This window comes from Chelonoidis abingdonii, chromosome 7, assembly GCF_003597395.2.
Source record: "Chelonoidis abingdonii isolate Lonesome George chromosome 7, CheloAbing_2.0, whole genome shotgun sequence".
Lineage (NCBI taxonomy): Eukaryota > Metazoa > Chordata > Testudines > Testudinidae > Chelonoidis > Chelonoidis abingdonii.
In genome coordinates this window covers 39111428-39118033 of record NC_133775.1, presented here as the reverse complement: position 1 = coordinate 39118033, position 6606 = coordinate 39111428, and the positions used below count along the sequence as shown (strand labels likewise).

The 6606-nt window shown below is 40.2% G+C and overlaps 1 protein-coding gene across 1 annotated transcript in view; it reads right to left on the bottom strand.

The window, feature by feature from the left end:
* Nucleotides 1-300: 300 nt before the first annotated feature.
* MFSD14A (major facilitator superfamily domain containing 14A) overlaps nt 301-6606 on the bottom strand; it is a 187379-nt gene continuing 181073 nt past the window's right edge. Inside the window, exon 13 of the transcript XR_012656254.1 lies at nt 301-318. The gene's annotated coding sequence lies outside the window, so the exon portion shown is untranslated. The remainder of the gene's footprint in view (nt 319-6606) is intronic.

Below are 6606 nucleotides of genomic sequence, written 5' to 3'. Positions count from 1 at the left end.
ATAAAGACAAGGGCCACTTGCAAAATTCAGGTCTGAATCTGGGGTGTCAGATTTTACAGAATTTAGGGCATGTTTTGATCTAGGGCTTTGCTTCTAGCCCAGCATAAAAGATCTAGTTTTTCTAAGAATTTATCTGGCAAATTTTGCAATATTTTCCATATCAATTTCTTCATATAAGTCTATTATGAAACCAGTTTTAAAGATAAGCCGTTGGAAATGATATAGTAGCATGTACAATACCACTACTGCTTTTTAACATGCACTTGGTATAGAAATCAAGACAGAACTGTGTGTGCACTGGGCACTTACACACACATGCTTGCTAAGTACATTTGCCCCCAGTTACTCCCATTTTTGAAGCCTTGAAATATTTGTGATTTAAAAAAACAAAACAAACCCTTTCTATTGCACCATTAAAGAAAGTGAAATTTAATCTGTCCAAATTGATAAAATTTCCTTTTTAAATTGTCTTTTAATTTCAATTGTACTTTTCCTGGCAATGTGGGTTTAAAAACAGGATATGCACCAGAAGTCCAATTTTAGATAGGGCTTTCTTAATGAAAGTCATTGCTTTCTCACTTTGAAACTTAAAACTTGGAATTTCCACAGCCTGCACTCTCTGCGAACAACAATAGATTAGAATGGAGATCAGGGAATTTTTTTCAGGCGACAGAGGGCTCATTTATTTTGTATATAAATGTCAGCATTTTTTTAATCAAATAAACAGTGTCTCTGAACAAAACCTAATTAGAAATTATCTATTTTGTCATATGTGTAAACGCCTAAATTTTATTTTCCTTTTGATAGTCCCTTTTCCTGAGTCTGGATGCCTTCAGATATTTTTCTGTTAAACTGGCAGGAATGGAAAGTGAAGCAACTATGTTGTGTGGTGAGGATGATGTATGAGCCAGCTATGTCACTTCCACACATCTCAGCATTTCCTTGGGGAGCAAAGGGATTGAAATAGTCCTGAAAAACTGCCTCAGAATTTTTTAAATAGATAATATCTTACAACCTGGAATACAATTCTGCCATAAGGGGTGGATTCCATATCAATGCATGGGCCCTACCCGTGTACACAGGAACTGAGTTAGGGTTGCCCATGCGACCTAATTATGCTTACTTAGATCTATATGTGAATCTCAGCAAAAATGTGAGGTGAAAGGGGACTAGTTGACTCAGCAGCAGTGTACCACATTTCCCCTTCCTGGAACCATACAGAGGGCAGCATCAGGATCTGGGAATGGAGCCAGGCACCGGCCCATGGCAATGAGTCAGAGAAAATAGCACAGCTACAGTGGAGGCTAGCAGTCGGTGAGGTAGAAGCACCAATGGATTAAGTCAATGAAACAGCACAGATCCTTAAAGTTATGCATATGCTTAAGTGCTTTGCTGGAATGGAGCTATATGTGCTAATGCAGTTAGCTATTTCAATGCTGGGCATTTTTAGCAGAAAGATCAAACAGAAATATCCTATATCCCTTGTTGGTGGGGCTAGGGTGGGGTGCAGCAGAGCAGTTAGTTGCTGTCAAGGGCTGCTGGAGGGAAAATAAGAAATTAAAACTCAACCCACATCTCTCATATTTGAAGTCACTTCTATCCCTGGAAAAACATGGGGGGAGGGGAAAAGAGATCGATTAATCCCCTCTCTAGTACTAAAAATCTCAACTGTGCCTTGGACACTGAAACACAAAACCACCTCCCAGGCTTTTTTAGGTGCTGCAGCCTCAGCTTTCCCCTACCCACTAATCAAACCCTCCATGTTTCCCCTGAAACCTTTCACAAGGCAACAATGGGTTATAATACAAAGCTCTGCAGCACACTGAAAATGTGGGGACTAAGTAAAATACATTAGATTTAATGTTACGGTAAGCCAGTAAGCCATCAGTACTGAAACTGGATGGGGAAGGAACAAGGAAAGGACTTGCAAGAGAATGGGGAGTGCAGTATTGCCAACCCCAAGCTTTCAAAAATCATGAATCAGCCTCACAAAAGTAAAAATGAATGTTGGGGTTTTTTATTTTGCCTTCTGGTTTGTGAGCTGTCAGGGTGTGATTGGGTCACATTTTCAAGCATTTCTCCACAGCGATGAGGGATGCAAAAATAAAAAAATAGAGACCTACTTTTAAAAAATCTGAGATTCTCACCTAATCACTTGGCTCCAGATGCTGGGGCTTAAATAAAACATGAAATGTCATGAGAGTTGTGATAAAATGAGAGTTGTTAACATGGGGAGTGCCGTATAATTCCATGGTCCCTGTCCAATAGGATTTGAGCCTTTAGTTATGATGGCCAATTAATAGACTATCCTCCTTTACATGCAGATTACAAGAGTAATTAATCAAATAAATCTGTATCCTGTGATTATTTTTTTATGTCTTGAGCAAATTGGCCTCTTCAACTCCATCAGGTAGCTGTTCAGCAAAGTTATAGGAGCATGAACTAAAGCTAATGCTGAATCTTTACATCAGTAGCAGCTTCCCTTTCCTTCTCTTTACATGCCAAAAAGTCCCATGTCAGTTTCCTGAAAAGCAGCTTTATGTCCTGTTTTCAGATCAGAGATAAAATCCCTGTGTACTTGTACTATGTACTTTGTAAGTGAACCCCTTTCCAGTCACACCAACCATCTGGGATTCCCCCTCCAAACCTTGAGTAAAGCAAATGTCAATTATTGGAAATAGTGGAAAGACACATCAGTCCTGGATTTTAACTCTTTCAGTCTTTTGTCCATGCAGCTTGCTAGCAAGAGGCTGGGGTGGGACCGGGGACATCCAGCAAATTGATGTGAAGAACTGAAATCGTGCCGTGTTGATACGCCTCAGATCTGCAACCGGCTGTTGAAAATGTTTTCAGATGAAGTTGCTTCTGCAGTGCCACAACCTTTCTGCATTTTCCTGGCCTCCTGCTACTGCTACAGCTTTAATTCCAAAAGAGCTTAGAACTTTTAGATTTAGCATATTTGTCAACTTGCCCTCCTGCGTGATATCCTTTGCCATGGGCCCAGAAGCAACGAGAACGCTGCTTTTTGACACAGGGTTAAGAGTTGCACACAAAGAAGCCATTTGCAGCGCACACGTTTTATTGGTCCCACCCAGGAACAATGCTGCATATACTTGAGCACTATCTACTGGCCCTTTTATCTCTTAATTAATCAGATATATGCAGACATCTCTTTTATACTGAACTCTTGTAACACTTAGCATATTTGGTCTCATTACACTCTGCCTGTCATGTCAGAATTCCTGCCAGTGTTTTCTGTGGTGTTCATCCTCATTTAATGCCCCTTCTCTTTTTTACCTCACTCCAGATTTTTAATTCAAATGACATGTGGGATCTGAACCTTTGAAGTTAACACCTAAAAACTGTCAGCTATTCTCTATCTGCTTCCACAGAGATCCAGTCCTGCACCAAGCAGAAGTGGCACTCCCTTGACTCCTGTGGCAGGCACACTGCTGGGGATGGCAGTGGCAGCAATAAAGTACCTTTTCTTTTTAAAATAGGAACCAGAAAGGCAAATGTGGAAGTCAGCTGAGCGGCAGGATCTTCCTGTAGTGAGGAACCACTGCCTCTTGCACTTCCTCTAACAATATGTAAAATGGGTACTGCTCTGATACCAGCAACATATTTGTCCAGATATCAGTACAGTTACCTTTGCTGTCTCTGCTAAATATATGGCTGATGTCTAGTTGGCTCGGGGCCTGGCATACCAGCTCAGGGCCTGATCCAGCTCCCTTCAAAGTCAATCAAAAGTGTCCTACTAAGTTTAGTAGCAGTTGGATCAGGCCGACATGTCCCATTCCATGTTATTTGATGAAAGATCCCCCAACATTTGTAGCTTTCCTTTGCAATGCTTTCAGGGTGCCGACATGCCCTACCACTTTTATGCTGTCTCATTCCTGGGGACTGAGAACATGCCCTTCATGGAAATCTACACTGGAAGTATCTGAACAGTCCAGACTTTGGAATCACCATATGTATGACCTCTCTCCTCTGTAGTGATGACAAAGTATCAGCAACTTTGCTAAGAAGGGGAATTTTACTTCCCCTTCAAAAATCTTTTTTTTTTTTGTTGAGTCCAAGCACCATTACCCAGACTGTACACTGCACACAGTCTGTGCTCTGTGATTTGAGAGTTTTCAAGCATGTAAGGACTATACTCCAGAACCTTTTCTCTTCCCATTTCCTGAGAGGATTTTTCTTTTTTGTCAACCATGACAATGACAAACTCATGGTCTTCACTTCAGGTTAGGGATTCTAAGCTCAAGTGTCTCCTTCTTCCAGGGTTCTCTTGGTAATTAGTGGGTTGTCTCTTTTAACACTCCTGTATTTCTGGTTTTCTTCACCTTTCTGACCTAGATGTCCATTTTCTCTTTGGAGCTAATTTTTGCTTCCTACCTTTTGTGTTGGTGTTTTTATTATCTGTGATATTTAAATACATAGATGCTGTTGTCTCTTATTGGACATGGTACTGAGATTCTTACTGGGATTTATGCATTTATTACAATATACAATCATTTTAGTGTTCCAGGGAGTTTATTAACTTGTGCAATAAAATTTCCCTGTAGGAGGGATTCCAGGGGCAGCTGCAGTCAAGAGAGAACCTGGACAAATGGTTCCTGCTAAAGCCACGGTCTCTAGGGCCCAGCAGGAGCACATTACATATTCCTTGTATCTGCTGCTACTGCTCTTACCTGAATGGAGTAAAATGAAACCATTATTAACTCCAATAAATAATGTGTTTACCTCATGATCTACATGACTCAAAAAGTAGGATTTCAGTGTGGCACCTTTCTTTGCTCACTGTTATTTATATTTGGAGTTTATGGATTTGTGTTTATTTTTTCTATATTTTCTCATTTATTTTATGCAGATTATTCCTTGATACCTGGATTAGGACCAGAGATTAAATAAGCACTACATAACAGCCACGTTTTACAGAAATTAGCTTATCAGTTAAATGATCACATATTAAACTTAATTAATTCATCAAAGACAGTTTTTAAAGCCTGTTTTACGTTTTTGTCCTGGATTTCTTGCCACTTGTACTTGACAATTAAGGGCATGCCCTCTGAATAAAAAACTGAACACTACAAAAATTAATAAGCACTATCTGCTTGATATTCTGCAAACTCTGCTTCTCAATATTTTCCATTAGTGGCATTTTCTCAGTTTAAACTGGACACAGAAAATCTGCTTTTACTTTGTTTCTAATGACAGCTTCCTACTAGCCAGCGCTTGTCCCCCAAAATATCCTTTGCTAAATACTGGCCTCATATAACCCCTTGAACAAAAACACTGAAAATAGGAACATTGTGTTCATAACATGTTCACTCTCCCTATTACTGAGTAAGGGCATGACAGCTGGAAGATGTCAGTTTAAATTGCTTCTTTTAAAAGACAAAAGACAACCTTTTTTTTAATTCACCTACAGTTTAACAACCTAAAATTTGTCAGTTGTTTATATGGTTGCTCCTTATAAATATATCAGACCGATTAATATTAGGGAGGAAGAGGAATTATTTAAGCTTAGTACCAATGTGGACACAAGAACAAATGGATTTAAACTGAACACTAGGAAGTTTAGACTTGAAATTAGATGAAGGTTTCTAACCATTAGGAGGTGAAATTCTGGAACAGCCTTCCAAGGGGAGTAGTGGAGGCAAAGACATATCTGGCTTTAAGACTAAGCTTGATACGTTTATGGAGGGGATGGTATGATGAGATAGCCTAATTTTGGCAATTAATTTGGCAATTGAGCTTTGATTATAGCAGGTAAGTATGCCCAGTGGTCTGTGATGGGATGTTAGATGGGTTGGAAATGAATTACTACAGAGAATTCTTTCCTGGGTGCTGGCTGGTGAGTCTTGCCCACATGCTCAGGGTTTAGCTGATCGCCATATTTGGGCTCGGGAAGGAATTTTCCTCCAGGGCAGATTGGCAGGGCCCTGGAGGTTTTTCGCCTTCCTCTGCAGCATGGGGCACGGGTCACTTGCTGGAGGATTCTCTGCAGCTTGAGGCCTTCAAACCACAATTTGAGGACTGCAATAACTTAGACATAGGTTAGGGGTTTGTTATAGAAGTGGATGGGTGAGATTCTGTGGCCTGCATTGTGCAGGAGGTCAGACTAGATGATCATAATGGTCCCTTCTGACCTTAAAGTCTGAGTCTATGAGTCTATGATTCCATTATTTAAATAGGACAATGTATGATTGCAGAAATAGATCGACAGTCTAGGGGGAAATCAATCTGTGGTGTCTCAGAAAAAAGAGCCATTTTAGAGGCAATTGCTCTTCCGATGCCATTAAAAACAATGAATCTGTTCAGTTGCCCTACTGGAACCATCAGTCTCAATCCAACAGTCATTCTATTCAGCTGTAGATGATTGGCCTGAGCCTCAAAGACTGGATCTGGATCAGGGGTGTTAGGATCCAGGATTTTGATTTGAGCTCATCTCTAGTCCTTCATTACCTGACTCATTTCCGTATTCTTATAGCTCATTCCCCAAAACCACAGGTGTTTGTTTAGCTTTATTCGTGCAAGTTGTCCTGCTGATTTCAAAGGGACAACTCACTTGAGTAAAATTACTCAAGTGTTTGTAGCATTGTC